The sequence below is a fragment of the Piliocolobus tephrosceles genome, chromosome 13 (assembly GCF_002776525.5).
Source record: "Piliocolobus tephrosceles isolate RC106 chromosome 13, ASM277652v3, whole genome shotgun sequence".
Lineage (NCBI taxonomy): Eukaryota > Metazoa > Chordata > Mammalia > Primates > Cercopithecidae > Piliocolobus > Piliocolobus tephrosceles.
In genome coordinates, this window is record NC_045446.1 from 82,059,876 (window position 1) to 82,074,532 (window position 14,657).

General features: G+C 38.9%; 1 pseudogene; it reads left to right on the forward strand.

The window, feature by feature from the left end:
- Positions 1-3,054: 3,054 nt before the first annotated feature.
- Positions 3,055-3,751, forward strand: LOC111540956 (annotated as a pseudogene).
- The last annotated feature ends 10,906 nt before the right edge of the window (positions 3,752-14,657 follow it).

Consider the following 14,657-nt stretch of genomic DNA (forward strand, 5'->3'; position numbering starts at 1 on the left):
TTTGATGGAGTGTCATTCCTTTGGGTTAAGTAGCCCTCTTCTAAAATATAACCACTTCTTCCCAGAAGAAGAAGGCATTGCAGTTTTTACATAGTAATTTTTTTTTTTTTTGGAGACAGAATCTCACTCTGTTGCCCAGGCTGGAGTGCAGTGGCGCGATCTCGGCTCACTGCAAGCTCCACCACCCGGGTTCACCTCATTCTCTTTCCTCAGCCTCCCGAGTAGTTTGGACTACAGGCACCAGCTACTTTTTTTGTATTTTTAGTAGAGATGAGTTTTCACCGTGTTGGCCAGGATGGTCTCGATCTCCTGACCTCATGATCCACCCTCCTCAGCCTCTCAAAGTGCTGGGATTACAGGCGTGAGCTGCCGCACCCAGCCTACATAGTAACTTTTTAAGATATTGTCAGCTGTGGCTGACTGACCTTATCATGTCAGCATGCTGGGCCTTCAGAGAAAAGGAGCAGTAGGACAGGAAGGAAGCAGAAAGCAGTACACGAGTGACATGCTCGGAGGACATGCTTCGGCTACCTCCCCAATGTTCAGGACTGTTGACCAGCCGTGTCACTGGCAGCAGTACACTGCCCTTCTTGAAAGGGATGAACAGAAATATCAGAGAGAGGATTATAGTTACACACGTGACAGGACATTTCCACACAGCATGTAAATGAACAGTTCTAGAGTCAGTTTCCAGTACTTTGACAGAGCCAGAGGCGAGGGCAATGGATGGCTTGGGGGCTTCTTAACCCTCTTCATCTTATTCCATAAAGGTGGCTCTCTAAGACATTCACTTTAATTCCAGAGGGTGACCAACATATTCAGAAGAAGGAAGATAGCTTTTTATTTGAAAAATCTATCTGAAGTTGTACTGATGTTGTATAAAATATAAGAGTTTGAAAACCAAACAGATCTGAGGGTCTCTTACCTACAGCAAGACTACAAATTCCTAGCTGTCTAACCTCAAGCAAGTTAACCTTCCAATTTAATAAGATTAATGTAAAATATCACGCCACACTAGAATATACATTGTATAAGAGCAGCGATATTTTTATTTTAAATGCTATGTCCCCAGTGCCTAGAACATTGCCTAGCATTTATTGAATGAATTTGTGAATGAGTGAGTAAATAATAAACAATTATTTCATTCAATGCCTACTATGTGTTAGGTATTGTTCTAATAACTGGATTTCTATGAATACTAAATGAGATGTTATCTACAAAGCAGTTGGTACGCTAACTGCGTGACAGGTTCTTCCTGCCCACTGCAAATATAAAAATTAACTTACCAAGACCATGGCATTGCAGTAAAGAAAGAGTTGAATTAGGCTGAGCCCTGTGGCTCACACCTGTAATCCTAGCACTTTGGAAGGCATAGGTGGGAGGATCACTTGAGGCTAGGAGTTTGAGACCAGTCTGGCCATCATGATGAAACCCTATCTCTACTAAAAATACAAAATTTAGCCATACATAGTGGCACATGCCTGTAATCCCAGCTACTGAGGAGGTTGAGGCATAACAATCACTTGAATCCAGGAGATGGAGGTTGCAGTGAGCTGAGATCACGCCACTGCACTCCAGCTTGGGCAATCGAGCAAGACTCTGTCTCAGGGGGAGAAAAAAAAAAAGAGTAGAATTGACACAAGGCCATGCCATGGGAGACACAGAGTTATTACTCTAATGAATCTCCCCAGAGGCTCGGAGGTTAGGAGGTTTTCAAAGATAGTTTGGTAGTCAGGGGCTAGGGTAAGGGCCATGCTGATTGGCTGGGTCAAAGATGAAATCACAGGGAATCCCAACTGTCCTCTTGTGCTGAGTTGGTTCGTGGGTGCGGGCCACAGGAAAGGTTGGCAGGTCTGAGTGGGGCTGTACAGTTGTCAGAAATGCAAAAACCTGAAAAGACATCTCAAAAGGCCAATCTTCCATTCTACAGTAGTAATATTATCTGCAGGAGTAATTGGGAAAGTTGCAAACCTTATGACTTCCGGAATAATGGCTGGTAATTACTAGAATTCAAACCCCTTTCATCCTCCTAACTTGGTGGCCTTTCATTAGTTTTACAAGAACAGTTCAGTTTTGGGGAAATGCTGTTATTATTTAAACTGTAAACTGAATTCTCCCAAAATTAGCTTGGCCCACACCCAGGAAAGAGCAAAGATAGCCAACCTGTGAGGCCAGAAGCAAGATGGAGTTAGCCATGTCAGATCTCTTACTGTCATAATTTTGCAAAGGCAGTTTCAGTGCCATGCCAGTGCATAGTGTGTGGGTAAATAAACATTGTTTCCTTTATGACGTTTTAAACAACAGCAGTGGACAACAGGGGAGAGTCAATCCAAGCATTACTAACCACTCATCAGTGGCCCTACACCCTCATACTGACATTCTCAGTTGATCTGAAGGAGCCTCTGTTACTCTGCTTCTTGCCATTTGTTTTTTCACCAGAAGCTGTGCTTTAACCACCAGCTTAAAATCCCCAGATCTTTCTAATTCAGATACTATCAAGGTTGCAAATCAAAGTGAGCTTCATTTAAAGCAAATGCTAAACATCTAGTCCATAAAAGGCTTCACCTAAAATAGCACTGATTTTCTGCCAATGCATATTTTGAACACACATATTTAAATCTCTTCAGGTATGTCTTTAAGTCTCCAATGTCCATAAATAATTTGGTAGTATTTTTCACACAATGGGTCCCCAGTGAGTACAGTGTTTATTAGGTGAGAGACAGAAGGCAGAGGAAGAAGAGCAAAATATGGAGAATGAAAGGAGGAGAAGAGGAAGAAGGAAAGTAGAGCAAAGGGATCTTACCCTTGCTTTGTACCTGTCTGGTCCATTTAAGCATCCCTTAAGGTGGTGGGTTTTGAACATCAGTGCATAGAAGAATCATTAGGGGACTTGTTGAAAATGCAGATTCCTGCTCCCCACTCCCAAAGATTCTGACTTGCTCTCTCCTCCCACCACCCAACAGGCCGAAAGGAAAGAGGGGCAAGGCAAAGAAGGTGGCTCAGTCCCTGCTGTTGTGAAGAAGCAGGAGGCCAAGAAAGGGGTGAATTCCTGTTTGAGAAAAGTCAAAGAATTTTGGCATTGGACAAGACATCCAGCACAAAAGGGACCTCGCCTGCTTTGTCAAATAGCCCCACTATATCACATTGCAGCTGACAAAGAGCTATCCTCTATAAGCAGCTGAAAGTGCCTCCTGCGATCAACCTGTTCACCCAGGCCCTGAACTGCCAAATAGCTACTGACTACTTAAGCTGACCCATGAGTACAGATCAAAGACAAAGCAAGAGAAGAAGCAGAACCTGTTGGCCTTGGCTGAGAAGAAAGCTGCCAGCAAAGGGGCTGTCCCCACTAAGAAACCACCTGTCCTTCAAGCAGGGGTTAAAACTGTCACCACCTTGCTGGACCACAAGAAGGCTCAGCTGGTGGTGACTGCACACGAAGTGGATTCCATCGAGCTGATTGTCTTCCTGACTGCCCTGTGTTGTGAGATGGGGGTCCCTCACTGCATTACCAAGGGGAAGGCAAACGTGGGATGTCTACTAGCCCACAGGAAGACCTGCACCACTGTTGACTTCAAAAAAAGACAAAGGAGCATTGGCTATGCTGGTAGAAGCCATCAGTACCAATTACAATGACAGATATTATGAGAACCATTCTCACTGGGGAGGCAATATCCGGGGTCCCAAGTCTGTGGCTTGCATTGCCAAGTTGGAAAAGGCAAAGGCTAAAGAACTTGCTACTAAACTGGGTTAAATGTACACTGTTGAGTTTTCTGTACATAAAAATAACTAAAATAATACATTTTTTTTTCCAAAAAAATGTTGGGGGGGGGATTCTGATTCAGTAGGGTCTTGGGAAGGTACATGTTAGCAAGTGTCCCCAGTCACTTCTGATACTTAGGTAGCCTTTGCAAGCCCTTTTGAGAAACACTGACCTACGGAAATAATGATGAAGACTACTGCAAGGAAGTTTAAGTAGTTCAGGAAAAGGCCATCTACATACTGAATTCAAAATACTTGAAATAAAGGAGTGGCCATTTTCTCTGACCTCTTATCATTGTAGGGAATAGGGTTATAACGTCGCTTTTACCATGTTACACTCTTGCTAAACATCCCAACTAGTTCTCACTGCCAGCAAGATAGAGTCACAATGTCAGCAAGGCCTTTCATAAATGAATTCCCACTTATTTTTTCCAGCTTGATCTCTTTACTCATGCATATAGCCTTCATTCCAAGCAAAATAATCTATGCATTGTCCCCAAGCATGCTATAAACATCGTCTCTACATCTATGGTGGGGTTTCTAAAAATCACCTAATTTCCCCAACTTTGAGTGATCTAACACTTAATATTTCTTCAAATCCCAGGACTCATAGTATGTCCATCTTCCGATGGCTCCTGCAAACCTGCTTCCTAGGTCCTCCAAGTTTGGTGTCCCCAGGTCTCCAAGCAAGACTCTTAAGAATTCCTGGCAGTTTCTAAAAGTCTTTGAATAAATTATCTTTTTCTCAAGTTTTCAAGAGCATTTTTCTGTTGATTTGAGTTAAAGAATCCTAAGTCATACACAATTTTTTCTTTAACCTTTACCTTCCTACCTTACATTGGGCACTTTACCTATATTGCCTTGTTCCATTTATTTTTCATACATCTCTGTATTCTTTCCCCAACTAAATTGCAAGATCTTTTGGAGCATAGACTCTCTTATAAATTGTTTATGCATTTCTCCAAAGGCTTAGGACAGTGTCCTAAATAAAACATATGTAGTTGGGGTTGGGGGTGGGTAACTGACTGCGCTCAGAGGTTCAAAGTCGCCTTTCTGGCCTCAGCATAAAGTGTTCTTAAAATTCTGTTATCAAACTAGTTCTGGAATTTTCCAAATCATTACTAATCCTTTGCCAAACCAATCTAAACTGTGATGGACAGGAAGCATTCTTGTCTGTAACATTTCCCTGGTGTTGTTGTTTAATAAAGATTGCAGCCCTGTGAACATCTGCTTAAAAACAAAACCAAATTCCTCCAGGGTAACTTGATTTCTGATCTTCATCAGGAAACATGTTACACTCCAGCACTCATCAGAGCATTTATAAATCCCACACTGTAATTACAGAATGCAAACCTACCTTTTTCCCTGTGTTTGGGAGGTAAAGGTTGGGCTTTAGAGTCACAAGCCCTCCCTGTAGCTCACCAGGCTCCACTGTCTTGCCTCTTTCTTTCTAATTATCCAAAGTATATACTATTCTACACCAAGACTGCTTTTCATGAGTGAAGGAACATTGCTCAATCAAGTGAATTTACTATGAATCTTGCCCTTTTAATTTCCACATGGAAAACACACAAAAAACACTCTATGTAACTAAAATATTTTTAATTTACTCTTTGCAGTAATTTCATATATATTTTAGTACCTATTCCTCAAAATAAACTGAAATTTTGTAAAAATAAGGTTAAAAAAAAAAAAAAAAAACGGGCGCGGTGGCTCAAGCCTGTAATCCCAGCATTTTGGGAGGCCAAGAAGGGCGGATCACAAGGTCAGGAGATCGAGACCATCCCGGCTAACACGGTCAAACCCCGTCTCTACTAAAAACTACAAAAAACTAGCCGGGCGAGGTGGTGGCACCTGTAGTCCCAGCTACCCGGGAGGCTGAGGCAGGAGAATGGCGTGAACCCGGGAGGCGGAGCTTGCAGTGAGCTGAGATCCGGCCACTGCACTCCAGCCTGGGCAACAGAGTGAGACTCTACCTCAAAAAAAAAAAAAAAAAAAAAGATTTAAGCAGGAGTAATTTTTTTTGTATGCTGTTCATATAGCTAAAAGTTTAAGAACTTTCTTTGCAGAAACTCAGGGATATACCAAGTAGGCACATAGATATTATCAATGTACTCAGTCTTGAAAAATACTTTTGACTACTTTTAGTATGTTTTCAGTATAAAAATGATCTCTTTTTCTCCTACTTCTAATCAAGCTACCTTTTAGTTCCTGGTGACTTGAAAGAAAAGTAGTATATATGCAAATAGTAATAACCTTCAAGATTGACAAGAAAAATTATGCTCAAGTCTGAAGCAACCTCAAGAATATTTTCTACTTTCAGGTAACATTTCTTCTATGATAATCTAAGAGAATTCAGCCTGGGGTTATATTAAGAATAAACAAATTATCTTCTAAAGATCTTAATGCTAAAGCTCAGACAGTGAGTGACACAATTTAGATTTCACATGAAATCTGTCTCCATCAAGAATTCCTTAGACAACCAAGTACCACATTCAGAGCTCTTATTCTCTCCAACACAACTGAAAGTGTCACATGCAAAAGAAAGACAAAGTTTTTTTAATCATAAGAAAACAATATGACAATGTCTTGCCTTAGACTTCAACTGAATTCCTCACTGCTTATTACTATTATTATTGATAATAGGCATTTCCGTGCCACTAAAATATTCACAGGACTCCTTATCATCACTGTATCTACAAGCTGCTCCTCAACCTCTGCATGAGATGAATTAGTTATATTCTGACTTATTACTAACAGTGAAACAAAGACCTCAAGTAGATAAGTAATCTGAGTCTTATAAAATATTTTCACTTAACAGAAATCAGAAATCATAATTTTTTATTACACGTCAACATTCAAAAACACTGTGAGATGAAAACACACACACACAATCCACCTTTTATGGAAAGAATCATTTAAACAAAAATAGCTCAAAGGGAGCTCCATGAGTCTACAACTTCATTTTCTTTGCAGTTTCATCCAAGAAAGCATATATTAACCTTGTACCCAGTCTTAACTAATGTTTCCAAGCAATTGCCAGAAACTTTCTTAGAAGTGCTAGTTCTTGTTCTAATAGTTATGATATCTAAATTCATGTGTGACAGAGACCTTGTTTTACTAAGAACAAGAGAGCATTTTAATCATGAAACCAACTTTCTTGCCAATAAACTGCCACAATACAGCCACCATACAGTTGCTTTCCTGGCCTGTCAGTAATGCATGAGGTACAATTTCAAACTAGGACATTTATCAGTTGTTTATTCCTAGTGAAGCCCACAGTGCTACAAGCAGAACTACTGGGTTAGTTTTCCTCTTTATAAATGTCAGCTCATGTTTTCTTTAAGCACAGAACTTTGAGAGAAAGAGATAAGAAAATAAAGGAAGCAAGCTTTGTCTGAATATCTCTTGTGTAGCCAGTGATGGCAAACACTTTACACCAGCAAGAGGTAATGCATGGAAGCATTTAACACAGTGTATACCTTACAGACAGTGCTTAGTAACTCATGATTAAAACTAAGATGAAAAACTCAATGAGCCCTTCCTCTGACTGGCATTTACCTGATGTGAAATAGGCATTTCTTCTTGCCCTAGGAGTGATTATTTCTAGAAGAATCACAGAAAGCCCAATGTACCAGATTGAGTTATTAACAGACAGTATGTTGTCTCTAATTTATCTGAATGTTTCAAACAATGTAAGCAACATATCAAACATATTTCTTTTAAAAAGAAAAGGAGTCTCATTATTTGGAGTTGATAACAAAGAGGGGAGTTGCACCACCTCCATGGCCCCACGACCCTAGTCCTGTTGCCAGCATTGAAAACACGGCTCTCCCACAGCTCCACTGTTCCCAGCCCAAATCCTGGAATTCTCCAGTGACTTCTGGAACTCTCCAATGATCAGCAATCGGAATGGCCCTGCCTGCAAGCTTGCCATATGGTGGCCCTGTGAGACTCCTCCTTAGGCATGTGGGCCCTCAGAGTGAATATGGCTTAAAGCAAATGTAGATGTGATGACTCTTTCTGAACTATGGTTCAGCTTTGGTGTCTGGCTTTTCCTGTCCGAGATAGAATAGAGATGTAATGTTGGGTCTCAAGAGATCATTCTAGTGAACGTAGTGACAACTGCAGATATCAGTACCAGGCCATGACAAGGGCTCAGACCTTCATAAAGGGCTCAGTCATCACCTCCTAGATTAGCTGGTCCCTGTATCCCAAGGCCATTGCCTCAGACATGAGTGCTTTCCCTTGAATGTTGTCTCCTTTGAAACCTGGGGCAGAGGGCAAGGATCTTACTAGTATTAGCTCAACAGCTATTTCTTACTTAGCTAAAGAAATACAGTCAGCTAAGGCAGTCTTCTGACTGGGTCATGCTGATCCATATGAAAAAATCTGTTTCTTTTCTATTTATTTCAAGCCAAGACAGACTCACTAGCTGAACTCTAAATATGATCTTTATGACTTGTGTTTTTCTTTGTTTCCAAGGAAGATCATATTAATAAATTGATAGGAAAATTTCCAATATACAGACTGATACCTACATTGCTTTTTCTCATCCTCCCAGTTTAAACACCTACAAACAGAACCTTAAAAAGTATCTAGAAAAATTTGTATATAACACTACATAGGAAACATGTATTCATTCAATACATAATAAACACTTTTGAAGTGTCCCAGTGGTGCACAAGACAGAGACAGCCACTGCCCTCAAGAAACAAATAATCTGTCTCCAGGTTCTTAAAAGGACTAAAAGATTTTGCCAACACAAATGCCTTCTATAAGGAAAAAGTATCTCATCTAGTGTTATTCCCAAAGTAGGGGCTCAGCAGTAGTTAATTTATAATGATGAAGAACAATCAGTCCCTCATGAAACTGACTCAGTATTCCAGAAGTGTCACACTATTTAAATGTGGCCTGCATTTTCCCATCTTTTCTTATCAAAGTGACACTTTGTCTCAGCACATTGGCTGCAATGTGCATACAGGTACCTTACTGAAAGTGTAAAAACACATCTCTCAGCATGCTAGGGATGTAGATGCTGACATTTATTTTGCCTGTACTCTCAGGGGGGCATTACAGTTCCATAGAGAAGGAGAAACAAAGAAGTTTGGGTTTACTCTAGATGAATATAAGCTTACAAGTCATGAGCAACTGATCATCTACCAGTACTTAAGTACATGAATGTACTTAAGTTAAAAGTGAGTGGGTCTCCACCTGGGGGTCTATGTGGGGCTTCAGCAGCCTCAGCTCCCAGCTCCTTCACAGTCAGAAGTCTATTATAGCTTCATGTATTGCTCAGTAAGTTATAACTTTATAAGTTGACATTTTCCCTAGTCCTTCCAACAGGTCTGTGGGAGTTAAAATTCTTTGAGGACCAACTGTTCAGTTGAAATTACCAAGGGCAGGCCTATTGCTATGATCAAATGCCCTATGCTCCCATAACGCTTACCTTCTCAGTACACCATTCTCTCTTATGCTTCAGGGCTTTTAAACATGTTGGGTTCTATCAAACCCCATCCCCTCCCCACCTCCATCAACACACACACACACATGCACACACACACATTTGTTCACCGTGGAAAATTCTTAGTTATCCTTCAATGCTCAGACCAAAAATCCATTGTCCTATGTCAATGTCATAGGGACAGGACTCCTGTAGGGTGGTGTTCATAATTCTGTTCTGAAATTTAACATAAATTGTAATACATCTATTTATATATAAGTTCCCAAGTTAATCAATGAAATCTTCAAGTACAGGGACTAAAACTTATTTATCTTTTATCTTCACAGGATCCTTGGAACACATTAAGTACTTATTAAATAGTTAAATTTGATTAAGTGCTTATTAGATGAATAAATACATGGATGAATTAAACAAACCCATCCCATCCAAGATTATTTCATAACCCCACTACCACAAAGGTCTTTTGTCAGGACAACCATTTTCAAGTAGGGCCAGGTTCACTTTAGATCTCAAGTTAATCCTTAGTGAGACATTCTGAGAACTTCTGACCCTCGGTGAGATTTAGGCATGTTAGCAGAAGCCATAAGTTTTTTTTTTTTTAATTACAGCTGAAAATATATATGAATATTAATAGTTATTACAAGAAGCTCTGGAACTTTGGGGAAAAATATGTGGATTTCAAGGAAAAGAAATATTCTATCTCTGGCACAACTTCAAGTATCAAGAGCAGAGTCTTCTTAATGAAGTGTTAACGAAGTGTCAGCATAGACCAGAATGCTGCTGATTTGCATACTCTTTGGTTAATAGTGTTAAAATAGGATTGTGTGGATGTTAAATCCTATTTATTTTATAGAGCTAAGATGCTTGTTAAGATTATTGATTCCTTGTGGCAATTCTTAGTACAGAATAGTCTAGTAAATTAAAAGAGGATTCATTTGGCTACTCTGGAATGGTTATAATTCTAATTTTCAAGCAATGTATTTCTTTATTGTATTCACAAAGTAAAAGATTGTATGGCCTTGAATTTCACAGACAACCTCTTGATCCTGAAAATCTAAGATTTTGTGTACTAGAGAAAGAGTTAATGATCACTAGGCTCATAGTCACTAAACCCAACCATTCACTCTCATCCACAAAAGTATTGGAGGTAAGGCATAAGTGTCAATGACAAGATTGTATCACTGGATTTTTGGAATATAGAACAATTACTTTCTGAAATATGTACCATCAGCAAAGTAGCTTAAATACATATACACACACAAAATATATATTTATATATATATTAGTATGTTTTAAGATGCATATTTAATAATTTATTATAGTTTTTATAAACATAAGCAAAATTTTAAATTATATATGTATATAAACATAAATAATACATTAATTATAATAGTTATAATGCATAATATATATGAAATATATTTTATATTTATGTATATTTATGTATTAAATTATATGGTATATGTATTATATATATAAAGCCATTTCAACTTGACCTTCTAAATGTTTTCCAGGAAATATCATTTTGTTCTATTCCTACTATGTTCCCTGTTTTAAATACTTATTATTTGCCTTCTGGGCCACTCATGCAACTCTTTAAATTCAGTATTTTCTCTCTTAAATTAATCTTTCTATTAGTCACTATCATGATTTATCTAAAATCTAAATGTTCCCTTGGTTTAAAGCTCTTTAATGACCTACATTACTTACACTACAGGCTTGAGCTCCTTAACAAAGTAATAAAGAAGTAACTCCTGCTTATCTTTCCATCTCATCTCCGATAACATCATGCCTTGCTTTTTAAACCATGAAATACCTAAGTATAATAGTTTTACTACTTTACATAGAGCATAATGATTTTTGTTTGTTTGCTTGCTTTGGATTTTGGGGATTTTTAAAACCTCTATGGTTTGTAATCAGAATTTTCTTCTCACCTTAGGCTTCAATATTTCAAGACTAAGCTTGGGTGTCACCTTTTCCTTGAAGCTTTCTCTTATCCCCCAACACGGTGGGAGTGCAGTGGTGCAGTCATGACTCACTGCAGCTTTGAACTCCTGGGCTCAAAGGATCCTCCCACTTCAGCTTCCTGAGCAGCTGTGATTACAGGTGTAGGGTACTGCACTCAGCCCCATGCATTCTTTAATGCCTTCTACTTATCTCTAGCCTTATTCTGAATATTTTGGTTTATATTTTTTGTCCATTATACAGTGAGCTCCATGAAGGCATGAACTATGTTTTATTTATCTGCCAATCCTAACACATTGCTTGGTGGATAGCTGTTGAATGGATGATGGAATGGAGACATTCTTGATCACTTCTAACTGCTCTTGAGAAAAAAATGTGTTAAGTTCTTGGGCAAGAGTGAAGGAGCTAAAGTCCTCAGACCTGCTCTTGCTTCATTCTTTTCTGCATTGTTCATTTACTTTACCAATTCCACCTTTCCCCTTTTTTTAGATTTTTTAAAAACTAATTCTTCTTCAGAGGTTTTTTTTTCTTAGAGTTTTTAAATTAATTCCAGAAATTAAAGATTTGGGGATGATCTTCACCACCTTTATTTCTATAGCACCAAACATGATTGTAATTAATTTTCTACTGGAAAGTCTGTGCAATTCAAGAACATAAGGGATTCCTCTCCAATATAAACATGGTGAAACTGTTTGCTTTAATTTTCTCTTACTTAGTTATAAAAGGGAAAGGAATAATATATGCAACTTGGATTCTTGATCTTTTGATATAATTTCTAACTTTAATATTACCTTAAAAACATCCTACCCCACTGGACAGAAAAAAATTACTTTGGCATTTCTTCTTGCACTACAATAATGTACAAGGAGCTGAAATACAATGAATAGGATCTAATCCTGCCTTCAGGAGGTTTATAGACTTGTAAAGAAATAAGACAAGAACTTGTAATCCCTGCACTTTGGGAGGCCGAGACGGGCGGATCACGAGGTCAGGAGATTGAGACCATCCTGGCTAACACGGTGAAACGCCGACTCTACTAAAAAATACAAAAATCTAGCCGGGCGAGGTGGCAGACGCCTGTAGTCCCAGCTACTCTGGAGGGTGAGGCAGGAGAATGGCGCAAACCCGGGAGGTAGAGCTTGCAGTGAGCTGAGATCCGGCCACTGCACTCCAGCCTGGGCGACAGAGCGAGACTCTGTCTCAAAAAAAAAGAAAAAAAAAAAAAATACAAAAAACTAGCCAGGCGTGGTGGCGGGCGCCTGTAGTCCCAGCTACTCGGGAGGCTGAGGCAGGAGAATGGCATAAACCCGGGAGGCGGAGCTTGCAGTGAGCTGAGATCCGGCCACAGCACTCCAGCCTGGGCGACAGAGCGAGACTCCGTCTCAAAAAAAAAAAAAAAGAAAAGAAATAAGACAAGAAACCAGACATCTACAATTCAGTTGTGAAAAATGTTCTAACTCACTAGAGAGCCACTTTTTGAGCCGGATCCCAAGCACACGGATCTGAAGTGCAGGAGATCCTGAGACTTGGCATCATCCCCACCACTCTAATGCAGTGCCACAGCTCTGTCAGTATGGGGAACGTCCATCAGTGTCCTGGCTGTGATCAGCAGATATATTTTACTCTTCAACCACAAAGCAAAATGAGCAAGATGTCAGCACTGTCTTAACAAGACAGATTGCCTCTTTAAAGGGTGTTTAATTCTTGGGATAGAATTTCAGGTGACTCAAATGGGAGGCACACCCTCAAGTTCCCAAATGTCCTTGTCTAGAAGAGTATCAGAATTATCATGCCCTGCTTCAATTCCGCACAAAGCTCAGACAATAGCGCTCATCTCTAGGAATTATAAAAGTGAGGGCAACCAAGCTGTGTCTCAGAAAAGAGCAAGCTAGTCTTCTTAAGCATGTTAACCAACTAGTGCTGATGGTTAACAAAAACTCTAAAGCAACTTGGGTAGAGCTTAAAAGCCACTGATAAGGATCGCTAATTCAAACATTTATTCATATATTTATGTATTTATTTATCTGATCCTTATGGAGAGATCACTGTGTATCAGGAAATGTCGTAGGAAATAGAAAGACAATCCTGGATGACATATAATCCCTGCCCTCAAAGGCCTACTATTTAGAAGTCCAACTAACCCATAATTATAATAGAATGTTCCAAGTGCACAGGAGGCTATGGGAACTTAGGAAGGCCAGTAAGCCCAGGCCTAGGATAATGGAAAATTTCTCAGTCAAAGGAAATTCTACACTCAGTCTTGAAGAAATAAGAGAAGGAGTTAGGGATCCTACCTTGTGTTTGCCTTTGGTTAACTCAGATTTTCGTTGCATGCCTTCTGTGCCTTCATTATGTACTACAGAGGTCCTGGAGATCTTCTCTTGAGATAAATTAAGATGCTTTGCAGATGCTTTATAAGTACGTAATTCTAAATCTTGATGGCTTTACTGCTTACTCTATTATACTCACGAATGATTTTTAACCAAGTGGTGTGTCAAGAAGGGTTTTGGTAAAAGTCCCTAAGATGTAAAATTCTTTACAGAAGTTCACCAAATGAATCCTGCAAAGGAAGATGCTTGGAAGGATTTTGCCCTGAGCCTTTACTGAGGATCAACATGAAAACTGGCTTAGGCACAGAACAGGGCTAGATGTTTCTGGCTCATATATGTGATGTAGTCTTCTTAAATGAACATTATTCTCAGCTGAAGTGGTTACCAGTAGATGAAAATATGCAAATGCTTAATTCATGCTAACTTACTAATGGAGATTGTCTTCAAAGAGACCATAAATTCTTTCTCTAAACTTCTGAGGCATAAAAATATTAACTTTACTCATCAATAACTTTACTGATTGGTTCTGGAATGCAGAGTTGTTAGATACTTTGTGTCTTTCCACAGGAACATTTTAATATTATTTTCATTTGATTTTTTTGTTTTTAATCACAGCTTAAAAATCAGACATGCACATTCTAAAATGCTTCACTAAACAGCCTTCATTATTCTCAACACAATCTTTTCAATTTAACCTATTGATACAATATATTTATGAATATGGTTTTGTGACAGGCCCTTAAATTGTTGAGACTAAATGTTTATCAAAATTTTTCAAAAAGGATGCATAGCAAAGTGTTTACATCATTTACTCGTGTGGGAGTGGTTAAGGTATTGGGGTAAGGTCAAGTTCCATTTTTCACTTCGAAATTTCTGAACTTAGACTGTAACCACTGAATTTTAAGTCTATGATGAAACCTAGAAGAATATGTTATATTTCCTATTTCTGAAATGTTCTCTCTTACAAGAGACAGATAATTATGAAGAAATAGCAAATTAATGAGAGTTCAAGTGCAACATTGGATTTAAAATTAAGCTCTGGTGTTATTTCCATAATCCCTCTTTGCTGTGCATATCAGAAATATAGCAAATGAAAGCTGCAACATTATGAGCAGAAGAATCGTAAAAATAAGTGAGCA